The following is a 20,842-nucleotide window of genomic DNA, read 5'->3' as shown; positions in this document are numbered from 1 at the left end:
TGGGATACAGCTATGCGCATTACTCCGCCAACCTCGGACCCTGGAAACGTTCTTAAGACTCACCGCCAGAGTCCCTGCTGCAGCATCTTCCAGATAAGGTAAACGGGTATGAAGGGGTTAAAATATATCTGCGGGTAGTATATCAGGGATTCCCCAGTATAACAGAGGTTTCTATATACATGCCCAGGTATCCTGAGCCTAGAATAGGAGTTCAGGAAGGTGCTCGAGCTAAGGTTATAAAGCTGAGCATATTTGCAGTGTGTTAAAATGTTTAAAAATATTTTTCTCGTGTGTGCCAGGAATGAGGCTGGTGATTTGACAGCAGAATAGGAACTCATAACTTTTAGCACAGAGAAGACAGGGCACAATAGATTTAATTAAATGGGTACAGTTTAATGAGTATATATATTGATAACCTGTATGTGAACTGAGGCTTTCTAAATCATGGATTTTGGAAGACCCAGATGGCTAGTTGGTGCCACCGTGTCTGTCCGGAGGCCATACTTGAAAGGCTCAGAGATGCCTAGGTGTTAGGACAGGAGAGGGCCCTGCCATTATTCTGGAGTACCCATATCCTGGCCTGACACAAGGCAAGCTAAAACCATTTGCCAAAATCCAGCCGGAGCAGAGGGTAGGCTCGGTATGCAAAGAGGCGGAGGATCCAAGTTAACCCATGCCCCTTTGCTACCCAAGACAAGGTGCCCGCCCGGTTTTACAATACTGGCAATTCGGTGGTTGGCTGGCAGGAGAATTTCCACACTCTGATAAGCTGCCCAGGTTAGTGTATGAGGGCCTGAATGCTTACGAGGGCTTGCAGCCAATGGGGAGCTGACAAAGCTGCTATATGTGGCGAAACGCGTTGAATCAAAGGAGCAAATGGAGTGACATCAGGTGGACCAACGCTGAGCAGATCTGGTATTTCTTGCGGCTGCAATTAGGAGCATCATCCACCCGGCGTTGGTGTTCTTCCAGGCGTGGACTTTGACAGTTGGAGGAGCGCTGAGGACGTCTTTGCTCCATTCATTTCTCTTTGCCTGTTTTTTTTTTAACGTATATTTTTTTTTATTTTTCAGGAAACATGGTAACATAAAAAGGGGGGAAGGAAATGGGGGGGGAGGGGGGCACAAAAAATAAAAGGGTTGTGGGGTGGGAGGGGGTAGGGCGGTGGGGTAACATCTATCACTGGCTTCACGCAGGAAGTAAACATTCCATAATACTTGTTGCATCCTATGTTAGGTCTAGGTCTACCTAACCATTAGTAGTTATTTCTGGTTTCCTTTCTATTTTATGGTTCATATTGGGTTCTTCCATATATAAGTCTCCCAGGGGTCCCATGTTGTCAAGAAGGTGCTGTATCTGACGTGTATTAGGCTTGTAAGTCTCTGCATCGTCATTATATAATTTATCTTGTGCATTAAGATCGGGGGGGGGTGTCGTTCTGTTTCCAGTGTCTTGCAATTAGAGTTTTGGCTGCAGAGAGGATCTGCGTTATCAAAAAGTCTAATTTTCTCTCAAGTCCCTCGGTCGGCTTTAGTAGGAGCACTGTTTCTATATCCCATGGTAGCTCCACCCCTGTTGCCCCTTCTATTAGACGTATAATTCTTCCCCAGAATAGAATGCTTTTGGGGAAGGACCACAATATATGTTAAATTGTACCTATTTGACCGCAATTGCGCCAGCACATAGGGGAGGTTAGCGGAAAAAAGGAATGGAGGCGAGCTGGTGTGTAGTACCACCTGTGTAGGACTTTCAAGTTTGTTTCCCTGATCAGAGGACATCGGGAGGCTTTAGCTATCTTTGCGTGGATTTCTACCCAGTCCTCTTCCTCTAGGGGTTTTCCTATATTGTGTTCCAAGTCTAGGATATTTTTGCTTGTTTGGTCATCGTATTGTTTCAAGAGTGTCTGATAGAGTTGGGCAATCGTCCCTTTATTCTATTGACCTCTTTAAATAGGCTCTCAAAGTTGGTGAGTGGTCTGTTCCAAGTGTCACTTGGTTGAATTGAGGAGACATAGTGGGCAAGTTGTATGTATTGGAATATTTGTGTGGTTGGGATATTGTATTCCTCTCTTATTCCATGAATAATTTAACTTTTCCTCTTTTCTGCATGTCTGCATTGCTTAAAGATATTTGAGTTGTGAGCTGGTGTAAATTCGGGGTTGGATCCAATGGGTGTTAGGGGTGAGGGGATGGAGGAGATCTGCTTGTGCTTGCAGTTTTTATCCCAGATGTTTAGGGAATGCAGTAAGACTGGGTGGGCTCTATAGGCTATTTGCCTGTTCCCCTTTTTTACTCATAGAAGAGACGCTAACTCCTCTGTCCCTGCTTCCGCCCTCTCTATATCCACCGACGGCTTTTTCTAGCCGCTTCGTAGTGTTTTGCTAGGTCTGGTTGGCCCAGGCCACCTCTCGCCAGGGAGAGGGCTATCAGCTTCTTCTTTATCCTAGGTTTTCTACCGTTCCATATAAATTTAGTTATCTCTTTTTCCAGATCTCTGATTACATAGGTTGGAACAGTTACTGGGAGCACTTGGAATAAATAAAGTATTCTCGGTAATAGGTTCATTTTCACTGATATTATTTTACCCGTCCAAGATATCTGGTATCTTGACCAGGATTCCAAGTCTTTTTTCAGGTTTTTAATAAGATTCGGGTAGTTTGCCCTGTAGATATCATCGTATTGTCTCGTAATGTATATTCCTAGATATCTCATTTTGTCTGGCATCCATTTTATTGGGAATTTTGTCTTTAGTACGCTTTCTAGTTCTTGAGGTATGTGTAGGCCTATAGCCTCTGATTTTGTGTTGTTCACTTTAAAGTTTGAGAGTGTGCCAAATTCGTCTAGCATGTCAAATAGGTTTTTTAATGAGGTATCTGGGTTAGTCAGAGAGAGTAAAGTATCGTCTGCAAATAGCGACACTTTATATATATTGTTTCCTATAGGGACACCCTCTATCCCTTGGTTCTCTCTTTTTCTTGAGGCTAATACCTCTATGCACAAAGCGAATAGCATTGGGGAGAGTGGGCACCCTTGCCTGGTACCGTTAGAAACTGTGAATGGTTCTGAAGTGTAACCTGAGGTGCGAACTGTGGCTATTGGGTTGGAATATAGTGCCTTAATGCCTTTAATGAAGTTTTCATGTAGGCCCATCTCTCTGAATACCCGGAACATAAAAGGCCAGGCCACTCGGTCAAAAGCTTTCACAGCGTCTAACCCCAGAATTAGGGTAGGACGTTGTTTTTTGTTACTGTTGTGGATAATGTTGATTACTCTCCTGATGTTATCAGAGGCCTGCCGTTCTTGGGTGAACCCCACTTGGTCGGGGTGGACCAAGGAATTTAATACTCTGTTCAACCTGGTTGCTAAAATTTTGGCGAATAGTTTTATGTCTGTATTGATCAGAGAGATGGGCCTATAACTGGAGCATAGCGCCGGGTCTATTCCTTCCTTTAGTATGACAATGATAGAGGCCTTTAGGGACTCTTTTGGTGGTGCTTCTCCGTCTAGGATCTTATTAAACCAGCGGATCAGATATGGCTTCAGCGTGTGTTCGAATTTCTTGTAATAAAAATTAGTGAACCCGTCTGGGCCCGGGGCTTTGGAGTTCTTGAGAGATTTAATGGCTGCTGAGACCTCTTCTGATGTTATCGGGGTTCCTAGTTGGCCTGATTCTGATTCGTCTAGTTTGGATAATTTAGTTTTTTTATGTATTCATCTAGCTTTGTATCGAGCTCCCTGTTGGCTCTATCGGGGTTTGACAAGTTATATAAATTACTGTAGTACTGGACAAACTCTTTATTAATTTCAGCCGGGTTGAGTGTTAGGCTATCTTGGTTGGTTTTTATGCTGTATATATTGAGGTTTGCTGTTTTATTGCGGAGTTTTGCTGCCAATTGTCTGTCTGCCTTATTGCCTTTTTCGTAAAAGGTCTGGTTTGTCCATCTCATACCTTTTTTGGTTTCTTCAATCATTATGTTTTTAAGTTCCAATCTGTCCTTATCAATCGCTGCTCTAACTATGTCTGTTGGGCTTTGTTGGTAGGACTCCTCGTTTTCTCTGTTACTATTGTTTAGCTTATTTATCCTCTTGTTTTTCTCCTTTTTCCAATGGGAGGCAATACTAATTGTCTTGCCTCTAAGAGTAGCTTTATGCGCCGCCCATAGAGCTCAACTGCTCTAAAACAAAGCATAATGCTGGGTGGGCTGTTCGACGCATGGATACTAATGAACCCCATAACCAAAGGGTTTACTTTCTACTCGTCCCCGCATAAACAATACACTCAAATTGATTATATACTTGTATCTAGAGAATTGGCGGATCGGATAATAAAGGCCGAAATAGACAATATAACATGGTCAGACCACGCCCCGGTTTCACTAACTATAAGAGACCTACACCAAAGGCCGACGGGCACACACTGGTGAATGAACGACCTAGGTTACCAGGTTACTAGACACTAAAAAAGCTATAGGAAAGGCTATACAGGACTTCACAATAAACGATAATGGGCAAGTCAGCGACTGTACCTTTCGCGTCTTGGTCGCGGAAAAGCCTTCGCTGTATCTCTTCGTAGTTCTTCCGGGATCTCCAGTCCTAGCGCTGTGATGAATTCCGGACCTTCCTCTGGGGTTCTCAGGGTAGCCTGTTTTCCTTGGTGGTGTGGAGACGGAAGGGGAAGCCCCATCTGTATCTGACGTCTTTACTCCTCAGGTAGCCTGTGATGTTCTTGAGTTCTCGTCTTTTGGCCATGGTTGTTGGCGCGAGGTCCGGGAAGATTTGCAATTCCGTGTCCTCAAAAGAGATTTTATCTAGGTTTCTGACTTTGGTAGAAATTTCCTCTTTGGTAGAGAAATAATGAAACCTTGTGATTACGTCTCTAGGCCCTCTGTTTTCAAATTCTCTCGGCCTGTAAATTCTATGGGCTCGGTCCAGTTCCAGCTTTGCATCGGCGATTTCTGGGAGTATGCTCCGGAAAAATCTATTTAGGTATGGTTTGATTTCCTCGTTAAGGACTGTCTCTGGGATGTTGAAAATTCTAAGATTGTTCCTCCGCGATCTATTCTGTGCCTCTTCTTGGGCGTTTTGAAGGCGGGAAATCTGTTTTTTCATTTGGGTTATATCCTCATCCGTCGCCGCTTGTGCTTCGGTAACTGTCTCCATGGCCTCCTCCAATCCTGTCGTCCGCTCCTCTACCTCCACGATCTTGGTGTGTAGGCACTTCATTGCGGTTTGCAACTCCTCATGAAACGTCTGTTTAATTTCTTTAACCCAGGTTTTTAGTTCTTTCCTGATATCTGGTTGCTGATCTGCTTCTGACCCTGAGTCCGAGTCCGAGCTATCTTTAGCTTGTGCGGGTTTCTGTTTGCCCGTTGGTGTGGGCGCCGCGCTCCTTCTGGTGAAGAACGTGGAAGATTCCGGCTTCCCTGGCTTTTTAGGGGGGGCCATGACGTCTGCGTTCAGCTATGAGATGTAGAGGTCTTCCTCTTTTATATTAGTTGCTAGGTTGCCTTGGATACCGGGAGCTGAGGGTGGTTCTTGCCCTTTTTTCTGGGCTCGCAGCTATCCCACATATGCACCCCCACACTTGGACATTATGTTAGTCCATGGGACTAGTTGCTTGGTTCTCTGTTTCGTCTCATTGGGTGAGGGGGGGGAGTGGAAGGGCGGGGGCGTGCATTCACAACGCTCTTTGATCATTATTCACCTTATCCACTGTACATAGCTTTCAGCCCAGTGCTTTTCAGACCCCCTTGAACTGTGGTTCTTATTAATTTGTTTGTAGTGATTATTTTATCTGGACTCTCTCCCTTTAAGGGCCAGTGGTGGCCATCTTGGATTACCAGGTAGGAGACAGCTGTAACAGAGGAGTTCTCGTTCCTGGCTGGTCTGCCCCCTTCACTTCTCCTTGAGAGGGGGGTCCCCTACTTACTCTGCTACAGCGGGGGGGTGGGGCAAAGGGTGAGGGGTTAATGGTTGTCGCCTCCGGCTCTGCGCTACCCCAGAAGTGCTCCGGCTCCAAGATGGCCATCTCCCGCCCCCTCCTGTCCGCGAGGCCCCCTCCGATCTGTCCTGAACCGTCCCCCATCCCTCTGTACCTCTTCTGCCGCGGTCCCCGCCTCTTCGGCCCTAATTTGGGATTCTGCCTCCGCTGCCCGGTGCTCCGCTGCAGCCTTCGGCGCACTCCTGTTCAGGTGCGTGCGGCGGCCATCTTGTGCACTCGGCTGGCGTGTGTATGGGAGGCTCGCACTGCCAGTATCTTCGGGTGCTCGGGGTCCCAATTCTCCGTGGACTTCTCGGCTTGGATGTCAGCGGGCGGTGGTATACAGTATAGTCAAGGGATGTTATGAGCCGTCCCTGGGCTGTTTTAGCTGACTTTTGGCTGGGATTATGAGGTTTGAACTAGCCTTCCCTGCGACTTGCTCGCTTTGCGTCCAAGCCACACCCCCCTCTTTGCCTGTTTTTAATGCACAAATTTTAAGTGTGCATTTGTGAGTTTCCTTTATTAAATACATGTCATATTAAAAATATATTGAGACCAATGGCAGCTCTAAAGACACTTAAATCCCAGCACATGTGGAAGTGGTTATATGAGGCAATAAACGTAGTATGAAATGGCTTGTTGTCAGCTGCCTTCACGTTCAGGGGTATTATAATGATCAGGAGATGGTGTGTATAAGTGTGGCAGTCTGTGTATCTCTCCATGGAAGCGAGTAAACCTATCTCGCTCTGTACAAATTGCTGGCAAGAAAATATCTCATAGTGGGTAAATGATTTGAAATTACCTCTGTTTGTCCTGCGCGATGTTGCAATCTTTTTGTCACAGTTGATCCAGGGAAAAGTGTGCCATAACACATACGCTGTATCTCCAAAGCTGTATACCGACAATGAAGCAAGAAGCCAGTCCTGCACTGCTGCTGCGTGTCCGTCCAATCAGAAAGCAGAATCAAGAACACTGTAGAGGATTGTTTAGACACTCGACCAATCCCCAAGCACTCACAACTCACCGGGTAGGAACAAAAATAAAATACATTTTATTAAACCAATGCTGAGCAGATCTGGTATTTCTTGCAGCTGCAATTAGGAGCATCATCCACCCGGCGTTTGTGTTCTTCCATGCTTTCCGTAATGAACATATTGTGTGTAAGAAATATGTGAATATATTTAAATTATTATCCAATTATTTACTGGTTAGATTTCTTTATTTTTGTAGGCACATACATTTTTTAGTTTATTGTATTGTATGTCTTTATTTATATAGCAATATCACAAGAGAAGCTGCACACCACAATAAACAAATAAAATACTTGCTGAGACCGGTGCTCCTGGGTCAGGGATATCTGCCTAGAACATCCAGCATTGGAGAAAGTAGAAAGATCCAGGGCAACTTCGGATTTCTTTAGAAAAATTTATTCAGCACAAAAACACCGTGTTTTTGTGCTGAATACATTTTCCTAAAGAAATCCGAAGTTGCCCTGGATCTTTCTACTTTCTTTATTTATATAGCGCCATAAATGTACATAGCGCTTCACAGTAGTAATACGTATCTTATAAATAACAAATAATATAAATAACAGGTCATGGGAATAAGTGCTTCAGACATAAAAGTAACATTAAGGAAGAGGAGTCCCTGCTCCGAGGAGCTTACAATCTAATTGGTAGGTAGGGAGAACGTACAGAGACAGTAGGAGGGAATTCTAGTAAGTGTGTCTGCAGGGGGCCAAGCTTTATGTATCATATGTCCAGGATTATCCAAAGTGCTATTCATATGCTTCTTTAAGTAGATATGTCTTAAGGTGGGTCTTGCGGAAGTACTGATTGCACATAACTATGTACTGATTAGATTACAAATACAGCTCAACCCGTTATAGCGTGATCCACTGTAACGCGGATCCACTAAAAACGCGGTTTGAGAGTGGATCCTGAATATTACATTTTTAATTTTTTTTGCACACACACACACTGCACACACTCACAGCAAACTGCACACACTCACAGCAAACTGCACACACTCACAGCAAACTGCACACACTCACAGCACACTGCAAACACTGCACACTCACAACACACTGCACACTCACAGCACACTGCACACACTCACAGCACACTGCACACACACACAGCACACTGCACACACACAGCACACTGCACACACAGCACACTGCACACACTCACAGCAAACTGCACACACTCACAGCACACTGCACACACTCACAGCACACTGCACACACTCACAGCACACTGCACACACTGCACACACTCACAGAACACTGCACACACTCTCAGCACACTGCACAAACTACACACACTCACAAAACACTGCACACACTCACAGCACACTGCACACACTCACAGCACACTGCACACACTCACAGAACACTGCACACACTCACAGAACACTGCACACACTCACAGCACAATGCACACACTGCACACACTGCACACACTCACAGCACACTGCACACACTCACAGCACACTGCACACACTGCACACACTCACAGAACACTGCACACACTCTCAGCACACTGCACAAACTACACACACTCACAAAACACTGCACACACTCACAGCACACTGCACACACTCACAGCACACTGCACACACTCACAGAACACTGCACACACTCACAGAACACTGCACACACTCACAGCACAATGCACACACTGCACACACTGCACACACTCACAGCACACTGCACACACTGCACAGCATATTGCACACACTGCACACACTCAAAGCACACTGCACACACTCACAGCACACTGCACACACTCACAGCACACACTCACAGCACACTGCACACACTCACAACACACTGCACACACTCACAACCCACTGCACACACTCACCGCATGCTCACAGCACGCACATAGCCCCACCTCCACCCCCTATCTTTGGTGTCAGCTGCTGGGGAATTGTGGAGCAGCTGAAGGGGATCGGTGCGGGCTGGGGGGGGGGGGGGATTATTGCAGGGCTGGGGAGGGATTGTTGCGGTCTTGGGGATTGGTGTGGGGATAGGTGATTGGTGTGGGGATCAGTGATTGGTGCGAGGACCGGTGCGGGGCTGGCAGGGGGGATCGGTGCTGGGCTGAGGGGGGATCGGTGTGGAGCTGCTGGGGGAAGTGATGCTGCTGGGGGAAGTGCGAGGGGAGTTACGGCGGCTGCTGGGGGACGTGTAGGGCTGCCGGCGCCACACTCCACCTCTTCCTCCCTTCTCCCACATACCCACTCCTCCCGATCGGGCGTGCGGCGGCCATTGTTTTTAAATTAGCACGATCCCGGTTATAGCGCGGTCGGATCAGGTGGCCCCCGAGGACCGCGCTATAACGGGGTTGAGCTGTACATATCATTTTCAATTATTTAGACATTACGATATATTTCTTAAAATACACGATTAATTGAAACGGTATATATGTTTAAGGCTATATTTGTTTCCGTTACTGACTGGTTGCTGATGTTATGTTTCTTCGATTGAGTTAACACACATACAAGCATATTTATGGGTATATTACCCTTATTAAAATATATACTGTGTATATGTGTGTATATATATATATACTGTATATATATTCATGTATTAAATTAAGTATTACATTAAGTCAATATTTTCTTTATTGATTATTTATACATGTGTAGTATGCTTTTTCTCTCTCTAAGTATATAAACATCAATGTATACTCACATATAATCAATACAAGTGTATGTATATGTTTATATAGGAATCATCTATTATTGTATTGTGAATTTTCATTTCAGACCATGTACTGGATATAAATCAATCCTCAATGTTACCTTTGTGGTCATAATAGGATTTTTTAAATATGGTTTTGTATTATGATAGTGTGTGGGTAATAATCTATTTCATCCATATGTATTTACATGTCCCACACGCTGATTATTTTATATATTTTTTGTTTGTTTTTCAATTGTTATGTTTTTTTCATCAGGTACAATAAAGTTGTTTTTGTTTTAAACAACATGGGTTGACGTGGTGACGCTTTTGACGTCATCACGTCGAGTTGTATGGCGCGAATTACAGAACCACTTACGGGTTCGACGAATATACAAAAACCCATGCTGGAGGTAAGAATTATACACTTTGATAAAGCTCTGTTGAGCTAAACATGTCAGTGTAATCCTTCATTTTGAGCAATAAATCGTTATTTAGTCTTACCCTCTTCACTATTCATTTTGTATAGTATTTGTATTTGGCTTCCTGCCAATTTTTTCTCCCTACAAAATATTTTTAGGATTTCATGAACTTCCTTTCTATATGTTATTGTGAGAGCTGTCACAACAACCCACTCCAGCTGCACCAACTCAAAAGGTGGTGAATTAAGCTGTGCTTAAACAGCTGGAGGAAGTTGAGGAAAATTAAAAAGGAGATGAGGTCACAGGTAGTACAGGAAGAGTTGGGAAGTTCTTCCGGTTTTGGAGGCTGTACTGCAGTCTACCATGGCTGCTCAACAGCAAGAAGACATCAAAACTGTCACACTAATATTGCAGTCAGTACAGACGCCATTTGTTTGAAATAAATGTCCCTTAGAAGGAAACAATGAGTTTCTGTGAGTACATTCATTTATACATGCAGCTGTATTATACGTTTAAGTGATGTCCTGTGAAATTTGTATCTTTGCTGAAGGTCCGATTATGTACAAAGTATATATGTCGGGTGCGGCATGAATATGACACTTTAATAACATTTAATATGTAGTCCCAGGTCCCAAGCTAACATAATAGAGGCTGTAGTTTATTCCAAAGAAGACAAAAGAATAATACAATAAAAAGTACATTAATTTACTATAATGCATACACAAATTAGCATTAATATATATTTAAATAAGAAACAGCATAAACCATCACAGATACACACTGTCTCACGCAAAATACATGGGAAGGGGGGGTGGGGGGGGAATAGAGGTGGCTTGCAATACCGCTGACATGGGGGGTACCCCAAGACATAACTCTAGTCCTGGGCCCCAGGAAATCTGTCTGCGGCCAAGACTGTGTCGGCCGCCTTCTTGATGCTGTCCTGCTCCTTTGGAATCCCAGCGTCAAATGATGCCGCAGACGCGCTCCTTTCCCAGATATGGCCTCTAAGTGAGGTTGGTAGGGGGAACACGGGTTACTGTTATAAAAATATAATTGTCTGATTCTCTGAGGGACATACAATACAGTATGACTACTAAGTAACTATATTATTACATTTCAATCCAAAGTCCTTCATAAGTAGTATAAAATTATTTTTGAAATTGTGCATAGGACAATTTCTGCAGTGACACATTTTTACTTAATGCATTCCTGCTTAGTATAATTGCAATACAAACTGTTTTTACTGCCCCCAAGGTTATATACACCTTTCCATTTGAAAGGAAAGAGTAATAAAGAACTGCACATGCAAGTCTAGCTCAGTTACATTTAATGCTAAGATAGTTACTTTTTTCCTTGGTAAATGTAGGCAACTTGAACATTTCTCTTTACAGTTTTCTGACATGTGCAGAAAGAGTAGAAGTTAATATTGAAATATTCTGACTGTTCAGTTTGAAGAACAGATATTGAATCTTATTTTTTTTTTTTTACCTCTTCCTGCTATAATTACGGTGGGCATAAGGATAGTAAATTGCACCTTCCGATTTCTTTCTCTTTTTAAATGGGCACAATCACAAGGACAGAGGTCACCCAAATTGTCCTTGCCAGACGTGTCATATAATCAAATTCCACTTCATTTCTTCGGAAAAGTAACAGTTTGCCTGTGACATAGTCAACTTAAAATGATCATGTGCTTTTGATCTAGATACATATTTGTGTTTTTTTTCCCCCACAGATTTTTTCCTAAAAGAGACTTACATGCAAAAGGGCATGTATTCTTTTTCTAGACTTTCACAGAAGCATCGGTGCCTGTTGCAAAACGACGGGGGCTTACAGATAAGAGTGAGCATCCCACATCTTATTCCTTGAACATGGCATTAGTAAGAGATACTGTATAAAAGAGCACTGGTATGAATCAGACTCATGTTTAATACTTCAACTACTTTTGACACGGTATATATATATATATATATTCATGAAGTACAGAAGCGATTCATCAAAACTCTTCAAGTGTGAAAAGTTATCTGATTTTTCTGATTGTAAGTGTACAGTACAGTGGTAAGAAAATATAAAGTAATTCAACTGTATAAATAGCATTTGAAATAATGAGTGAAAAGTATGACAAGCTGAACTAACGAATTCTAAAACACGTTCATACTAAACAAGAGCTTTCAGTCATATCCGTAATAATCAAAAACCCTGGGCTCTATATAAAACTTTTTGTTTTAATGGAATAATGATTTCCCTTCTTGACCATGCCTTAAATTAGCATTTTAATAGAATAAGTCTTATTTTAATACGTTTGTATATGACAAATGTTCTAGTAGTTAAGATACTGTTATATGGTGACAATGAAATTACGAGTTTCGCCTATTTTTTTATATTCCTCACAACTTACTGATGTGATAAGGCTATGGATAGACATGAGCATAACTCACTGCAAATAAGTAAAATTGTCCCCAACTGCTATTTATAAAAGATGTGGATACAGGGCACAAGCACAAATAACTCTGTTAAATCAGGGCAAATAATGAGACGTTACAAAGAACAGGAACGAATAATATACGATAGCATTGCAACATCGCAACAGCAGAGAACAGGTATATAAAAGGATGCCACATGCAAAAAAACACATGTACTAGTTGTAACAGTCTTGCTCGCCACAAACCAGGACCAGACCGCGAGGCTGAGGTGGGGCTAGTGAAACACCGACATAAGACTACGAAGCCGGGACCGGAATGTGTAGTCCGTAGGTGTGCGTAGCAGGGTCGGGGTTGGAGAAGGCAGAGTAAATGTATTCCATGCTGGGGTCAAGGCAGGCGAAACAGGAGCAAAGGTCAAGGTCACAGACAGGGTTCGGCAACAGGAAGGCTACAACGAAGAACTTCAGCGTAGGTGCTTCAGCATAGGCACTTCAGCGCAAGGGAAGGTCTCCGGAACAGAATAGCTACAGCATAGGTGATCCAACGGAGATGCTTCAGCATGGGAGATCCAGCAGAGGTACTTCAGCATGGAAGATCCTTGGGAACAAGGAAGCTTCAACGTAGGTGCTTTAGCACAAGGAAAGGCCTCCGGATAGAGGAGGCCACAGAAACACAAAGCTTCAGCACAGGAATAACCTCCGGTTAGAGGAGGCTTACAAGAACAAGAAGCTATAGTGCTGGGAATCCAATGCTTTAGCACAGGAACAGGAAGGGCTAAGGCAGGGTAAGCAGAGGTGCTTGTGGCAAGCACAGGATATCAGGAACAATTTGATTCCAGAATTATGCTCAGCCGCTTCCTTGGGGGAAGGGCTGACCCTAAATAGCATAGACAGCCAATAGGGGAAGAGCTGCATAGAAGGCAGCACGAAGCAGACTGCAGTGTGAGTCCAGAACCAGGTGATTCCATTTGCCAAGCACCGGGAGAGCTTTTCTTGGAAGCTCTATATCCTTGTAAGGGTGAGTTTCAGCCAAAGCCAGGACCAGAACCCTTACACTATTATAGAATGTATCACACCTATACAATAAAGGGAGGTAGCACACCATTTAAAATATGCACACACAAAATATGCACTCTGTTCCATAAGGCAGCAGAGTCAATTAAAGTAATTTCAAAATCGGATGGGTCTAAACAGAGTGACGAACACAGTGTTGCATAATTTGGGTAGATAACTCATTGTTACAGACCCACCAATCATACATCAAGTACATAAGTTGAAAAATAACCACCCAAGCAGCATATAGACTACATATATATATCCATTGTCTGCAGAATGAGATTTCCATATACAGAGACTTATGGTAGTGAGATCCCCATGATAGTCATGTTATTACACTTCTTAGATCACTCATGGATTCTTCCATATGAACAGTTGTGTGAAAAAGAAAGTACACCCTCTTTGAATTCCATTGTTTCCTTAGCAGGTCTTAAAATTAGGTAAATTTTACAACTACAGTATGTAACAAAATGTCATGCATCATAAGTAATTATTACAACATTCACAATTTTACGGTTTTCTTCTAAAATTTTGCATTTCTTATACTTTTCCCTTATAGTTTTATGGCCTGATATTACTGACCATGCTCAAAAGTAACCCTGTTTTATTTTCATGAATAACTTAAGCTTTAAGAGAAGAGAAACAAGAATATGTAAGTGAAATGTGGGCTATTTTACTGATAGCTTATTTATTTCTGCCAAGTTAGCTCAAGATTCTGACCATCAAAGCAGAAATAATGCTTAAGAATAGCTTGAAGCAACACACAGTCCTTACAGATAGCTGTGTGAAGCAACTGCACATGGCAACCTGCTGCAGTTGTTGAAAAATAGTCCTATAGTATCAGGTTTAAAAAAAAAGCTAATACAGACTATTCAATTTCATGCAGATAATACAATAGTAACAGTTTTGTTTGCTAATAATAATAATAATAATGTTGGGTTTCTATATGAAATCAAGTCTTCTCCCCCAGTCTTCTCTTTCACTCCATTCAACAGCAAAGGCCAACAGCTCAATAACCGAAGCCAAGCCTCCCACCTCACCTCCCACCTCCCTTCACACATGTAACATCCATGTACAACTTCTCTCACACACACACACCCCCCGTTCAACAACTACTGTACAGTATGCCATGGCCCAGGAGTCAACGGTCTCAGTAATCCTCTCTGTTGGCCTGGTTGCTACACCATTTTATTGTACGTATATATGCTTGAAAATGGATGTTTGCACACCTCATAACTATGTCCCAGCCAAGGTATCCCCGTAACAGTAATCATTTTTTTATAAATACAATCAATAGGCAAAATTTCCCATGATATCAACAGCCATGAACCCTATGTAAACTTTAAATAAACTTGTATATTAGAAATGCAATATCTTGGATGCGCAATGTTGTCAGTCTCCTACTTGGAGCTGTTTTAATGTAGTGTTTGTAGTTTCCTGGTTCACTATGTACAGATCACAGAACTTGGCTATTTCAGTCTAGTTTATGTAGTCAGCGAGTACTGTTGCCATTCCCTCTATCACTGTGTATATGTGTTCTCACAGAGTATACACAGTGAACTCACTAACACTTTGGCTGTGAATGTCAGTCTCTCTACTCACAGGATATGTACTTCACGAGACTGTAAAGTAATCACAGAGGGGTTCAATGGAATGATTATATTAGGAGGATTGGATATCTCTCCAACACTATCTATCTGGTCTCGCTGACCTCTATATATTTACCATCTGGTCTAACAGTTGTTCCAGAGGGGTTTATACCCTGACTTATAGCATCTTATGCCCTCTATATCCCACCATCATTAGCTGGTTAACTGGGATATTACAATTATATATACTAGATGACATAGATGCTTGTTAATTCTGATTTAATCCATTTTTAACTCACGTTACATCACCCTTTGGTAATATATGTTTTAAGTCAATTTATTAAAAGTTACTTTTTATACCTTGTGGAGTGCAGTTTAGTGAATTCTTTTAGGGGCACAATCACTTTGTGTTTCCCTTCCCTCCCTTTTCTGATTCAGTTGTCAGTTCACAGTTTGCACCCACAATTCGATTACCTGATTTATTATTTTATAACTACACAATTAGTATGGTTTTGTGATCACTCCCTATCCCTTTCCTGTTGTATCTTAGAAACGCAAATGAAAAGTGTGTGATTGCACTAACACATTTCCCTCTCTAAATAAATCCAATTATCCACAGCTGATTAAAATCATTAAGACACGTTAAGAGTTCTGGAGTAAATACAATATCTATTGCATTGGGAAATTATATGGGAAATAATATGGATTCAAATGTTTTTACCCAGAATTATGTATCTCTTTCAAATGCTCCCAATCCCCATTCCCAATGGAGACCTGAAAGATCTCCCACTAATGTCCCAGGGTCAAGGAAAACACACTGAAGAGGCAAATAACGATGGAAGGGCTAGAGGTGCCTAATCTTTTTTCGTTCTCTTATGCTTCTCAGCTTAACCATATTATGGAACTTGAATCAAGGTATTCGAGGGTGGGTAGACATTAAGCATCATGAATATGGCATTAAAGAGTAAAAAAAATTGCTTTTATTGCTCTCTAAACCAAACAGACCTTCAGGTGTGCTAGACTCAGAAAGGCGAATCAGTCCAAATCCGTGTCCCAGAATTTCCTAGGCTTTCCATTTAAAATCCACATGGTTTAGTTAAAATCCCACTATGTGACTTGGTTATGCGACTTTCAAATACCCTCCCTCCCCCGCAGGTATAACGTAAATCCATTCAGATTATGTTCATTTTGAATTCGTCATTGTATTGTAAATAAAAAGAACGATAGATTAATCCATCATAGGAACATTTAGAAACCTGCCAGCGGATAAATCCATTGTTAAAAATCACAAATGGAGCTACATCAAGTCACCTTGAGGCTCTCACCATCATCGTGCCCTTCCTGTGAGATGATGTCATATTCCACTAGACCACTATACTCTACAAATTTAGGATAAGTATCTGTCGTCTAAATTTAGCATACGTTGAACTTGATGGATATATGTCTTTTATTAACCTCATCTACTACAGTATGTAACTATTTTAGGCTTAGTTGGCAGAACGGAAAGAAGAGCCTTAGGAAGTTAGCAGTGTTTGATGTACCAGCAACAAACGGGTCCTGCTGGTACCATGTGCCGGAGAAGGCGTAGTACTGGACCTGATTCAACCCCACTTGTGAGAATGCCTCAGTAACCATCTGCTCACGCGCCTGTTTGTCTGTGTTAGCGGAACAGGTTGCTGTGGAAAGTGGTACTGTTTTAGAAGATGCAGGTAGTAATGTTTTTTTTGGGGGGGGAGGGCAACTGTTTGTTTTAAACTCCGATGTCAGTGTCACTGTTGTCTCCTACTATACCATAATTTTTCTTAACCTCTACTTATTCCTTCCTGACAGTGACTACTGTTGAGGCTTCCAGCACACAGACAGGACCATCAGTTGCCTGAACAGGTTCGAGCTGAGGAACAGATGCAGTTGCACGTATTGTGTGTCTGAAGGTCAGGCTGGTGTCGGGGTTGTCAGACCCTATTCTAATCTGGTGTGAAATATCATAAAAGCTTTTACACAGTGGCACTAGATCTGGTTTCAGCTGCCCCACATAAGTCTGCTACGCCTAGAACTTTGGTGGCTGCTTCTGATGCGTATATTAAAACCAGGCAGTAATCTGATGCTCTGATTTATCTCAGCCATCCCCAGGGATTAGCCAAAAGTCCCATAGCAGCTCAGTATTTCAAGAGATGAAATCTCCATATACACGTATAAGAGTCTAATAATAATAATAATAATAATAATAATCCCTATAATGCCATATAACCACTTTTCTGCTGGCGCCTGCGGTGCATTGCAGATAAGGATTATAGTTTTACTTAAAGTGAGGCTTTGCTTGTATTTCTCACTGTATCTCCAGCTTAGACTCCTTTGTTGTTGGAGAGAAGAGTAAAACACTGTCAAGTAATCTGTTGCAGGTTACTAAACAGATACAAAAATAATCTGCATTCATCTCTTGTCCGTACATGACCCTCTCTGCTCTGCCTGTGTCATTTGTATGTAGGTATAAAGTTTTTATTCCCAGTTGATGAAATACACAGATGCAGGACTATGGTCGGTCGTGCTGCCAACCCTAAATACGCTGTGGCACCATTTTTTTCCATCTGTGATCTAAGTGGTTTTATGGTCTCAGTAAGGAGACTTAATGGCCCATTGGGATTAACACAGCCGGGGGGTCCCTGCATCTCAATGTTACTCGCGCTTTGTGAATTGTACCGGGCCACACCTGTCTGTAAGAGACGTGCACTAAAAGTGAGACTGAATTAGTCACATTCCCTGTGCGAACTATAGAAAGGGACCTCGCTCAGACCCCTAGAAGGTAGAGGCGTGCTGCCTGGGGATGGGCTAGATAGATAATAAATGTGTATCGAGAGTGATACACCAAAGAATCCCCTTTAGACGGAGGTTGACATAGACCAACAGCAGTCTATTATTAGTCAGTGTATAGTACAGCACTATATACTGTTTTGTGTACACTATTACACTAATATTCAATAAAGTTTTTATTTATACACAAATATTTAATAAAGTTTTTTATTTATACACACCACATCCTACCCCTGACCGTCTTTATTTTCAGGTCTGCAGTGCGCCTATCTAAAGGGGATTCTTTGGTGTATCACTCTCGATACACATTTATTAACATTCCCTGTGCGTCCCTAATAGGCGATCGCACAGCTTTTATTTTATTTCAATAACACAGTATTGTAGCAAGCTGTGTCCGGAGTTAAATCGCATTCATTTCAGGTCCAAGGACCCGCTGCTTCACGAGTTAAAGGCACAATTATGGGGTGCGGGTACGGTATCTCCCTGCATTGCTTAAATTCTCCCACGTCACGGGTCACGTGACCGGGACATTCTAACAAATCAGGGGAATACTGGCACCCCATAACGGTATAGGGGCCATTAGATTGTATTTTTTAATGTATTGTTGCTGGCATCGGAGGACATGGCCCTAAAGTAAGCTGACGAGGACGCCCTTCATGTTGACAAGGGTAAGTAGAACGTTTTTTATTTACTTTATTTATGCTGGCTGGCTAATGTTGTGTTTAATAATGGGCAAATAATCTATTATCCAAATCTGGACGGTATGTGTTTGGTGGGGGGTAGGTGAGGTGTCTTTTTTGAAATATAGGCCATGTTTTTATGGGGTTTTTTAATACAGGAATGGTACCGAAGGCCAGTGGAGACCCCCGAACACCACCACGGGGACCACCTGAGGAATCCTGGACACCTGCATGGACCACCTGGGGACCCCTGTGGGACCCCCGGATACCCACAGGGACCACCTGAAGCCTCCCATTTAAACCACCTGAGGGACTCCAGACACCCGTGGGGATGACCCGGGGACCCCCAGACACACGCGGGGACCCCCTGGAGGCCCATGGAGCATAGCGGGGACCACCCAAGGGGCCCCAGACACCTGTGGGAACCCCCCAGGTGCCCAGTAGGACCTGGGGACCCCCGACGGCCTGTGGTATTAATCCTGTGTGTAAAAATAAATAATGGTTTTATGTGGGGTACAGGGGGTGGGTTGTGTATTGTTGTTTATTAAATATTGTAATGTTTTTGGTGGCGTAGAGATGGCTAGTAGGACTGTTGTGTGTATTTTTTTGTATTGTGGGTAGCAGTGGTGGGTGAAGGGGGTATTAGGCCCAAGGATGGTTGTCTAGGCCTACTGGGTGGGTTAACCCCTTCATTACCATTATTGACCGCTAAGGTAATGAAGGGGTTAAGTCCACCAGAAAGACCCCCCCGCAAGGCCTAAACACCTACCAAGGGCCAAATACCACCTTCACCCACCCACACTACCAACAATAAGCATGGCACTGGTGGTTAACCTGTTCATTGCCCTAGCGGTTAGCTGTTAAGGTAATGAAGTTGCCTCTAAATGCATTTTTCATGCATCAGATTCATACTGGGGGTCTCCGGTGCTTATAGTAATGGATATCAGCTCCGGAGTCTCCCGGCATCAATCCAAGGCAAAAAAAATGCATTTTTTTTCTAAGTGCCTTCTCGCCGCTCATCGGCAGCTTCTCCTCACCTTGTTGCCAACTTTTTTGTGGCGGGACGATTTGGAGAGATAATCTCCATTCTACAGCAAAGAGCACCCTGCAACTCTGCACATACAGCTGCAGCAGCGGTTATTATAAAAAAAATCACGTATATACCCTGTGATCCTCACTAATGTTTTGTGGCAATAGGGATATGGGAACTAGAGGTTTGCACATCCCACCTAATACAGGGAATGCATTTCTGAACATAATCACTTCAGCAGGCTTACAGTTATTGGGACTGTCTAGCACAACAACAGCTGTGACCATGCAGCAAGCTTAAGCCTATAGGGAACCATGTTAAAAATGGTTATTGAGGCAAAAAGTGACACTGTGTGCTCATTTGCATGTCATTTCCCAGAATCCCTTGCTGCAGTGGAAGTGCTGTATGCTGGGTGATAATGGGGAAAGGCGGGGTTGCAGACCTGCCTAAGACATGCAGATGAGCATACAGTTATATTTGCATATTTGCTTTCCTGTGGAGGGTTTTTGTCACTTTTTTTACTCACCATAACTTAACTCAGTATTATGGTTTAGCCTATCCCATAGCCTCTCTTGCATTCCCAGTAAAATCAACCCCACACTGATGAGACCCATCAAGGTCGAAACAGCTGTCTGTGGGTGGTTTTCTGGGTATGCACCTTAACCCTGGCTGTGCTCAAAGCTGTGACCATGCAGCAAGCTTAAGCCTATAGGGAACCATGTTAAAAATGGTTATTGAGGCAAAAAGTGACACTGTGTGCTCATTTGCATGTCATTTCCCAGAATCCCTTGCTGCAGTGGAAGTGCTGTATGCTGGGTGATAATGGGGAAATGCGGGGTTGCAGACCTGCCTAAGACATGCAGATGAGCATACAGTTATATTTGCATATTTGCTTTCCTGTGGAGGGTTTTTGTCACTTTTTTTACTCACCATAACTTAACTCAGTATTATGGTTTTATATATATATATATATATATATTTATTTATGCATTTATTTATATAGAGATATTTATTTATTTATTTAGATTTATTTATATATATATATTTATTTATGCATTTATTTATATAGAGATATTTATTTATTTATTTAGATTTATTTATTTATTTAGTGTGGGGCTGCTGTGTGTGATTATTTTTTATTGTGGGTAGTGGGGGTGGGTGAAGGGTGTAT

The 20,842-nt window shown here is 42.7% G+C and overlaps 1 protein-coding gene across 7 annotated transcripts in view; it reads right to left on the bottom strand.

The window, feature by feature from the left end:
* The window catches only part of SLC2A9 (solute carrier family 2 member 9), a 311,113-nt gene that overhangs the window by 61,960 nt on the left and 228,311 nt on the right, over positions 1 to 20,842 (bottom strand). The window lies entirely within an intron of this gene.

The sequence above is a fragment of the Ascaphus truei genome, chromosome 1, assembly GCF_040206685.1.
Source record: "Ascaphus truei isolate aAscTru1 chromosome 1, aAscTru1.hap1, whole genome shotgun sequence".
In the NCBI taxonomy this organism is placed as follows: domain Eukaryota; kingdom Metazoa; phylum Chordata; class Amphibia; order Anura; family Ascaphidae; genus Ascaphus; species Ascaphus truei.
The sequence above is the reverse complement of the archived record's forward strand: the minus strand, read 5'-3'. Positions and strand labels throughout refer to the sequence as shown.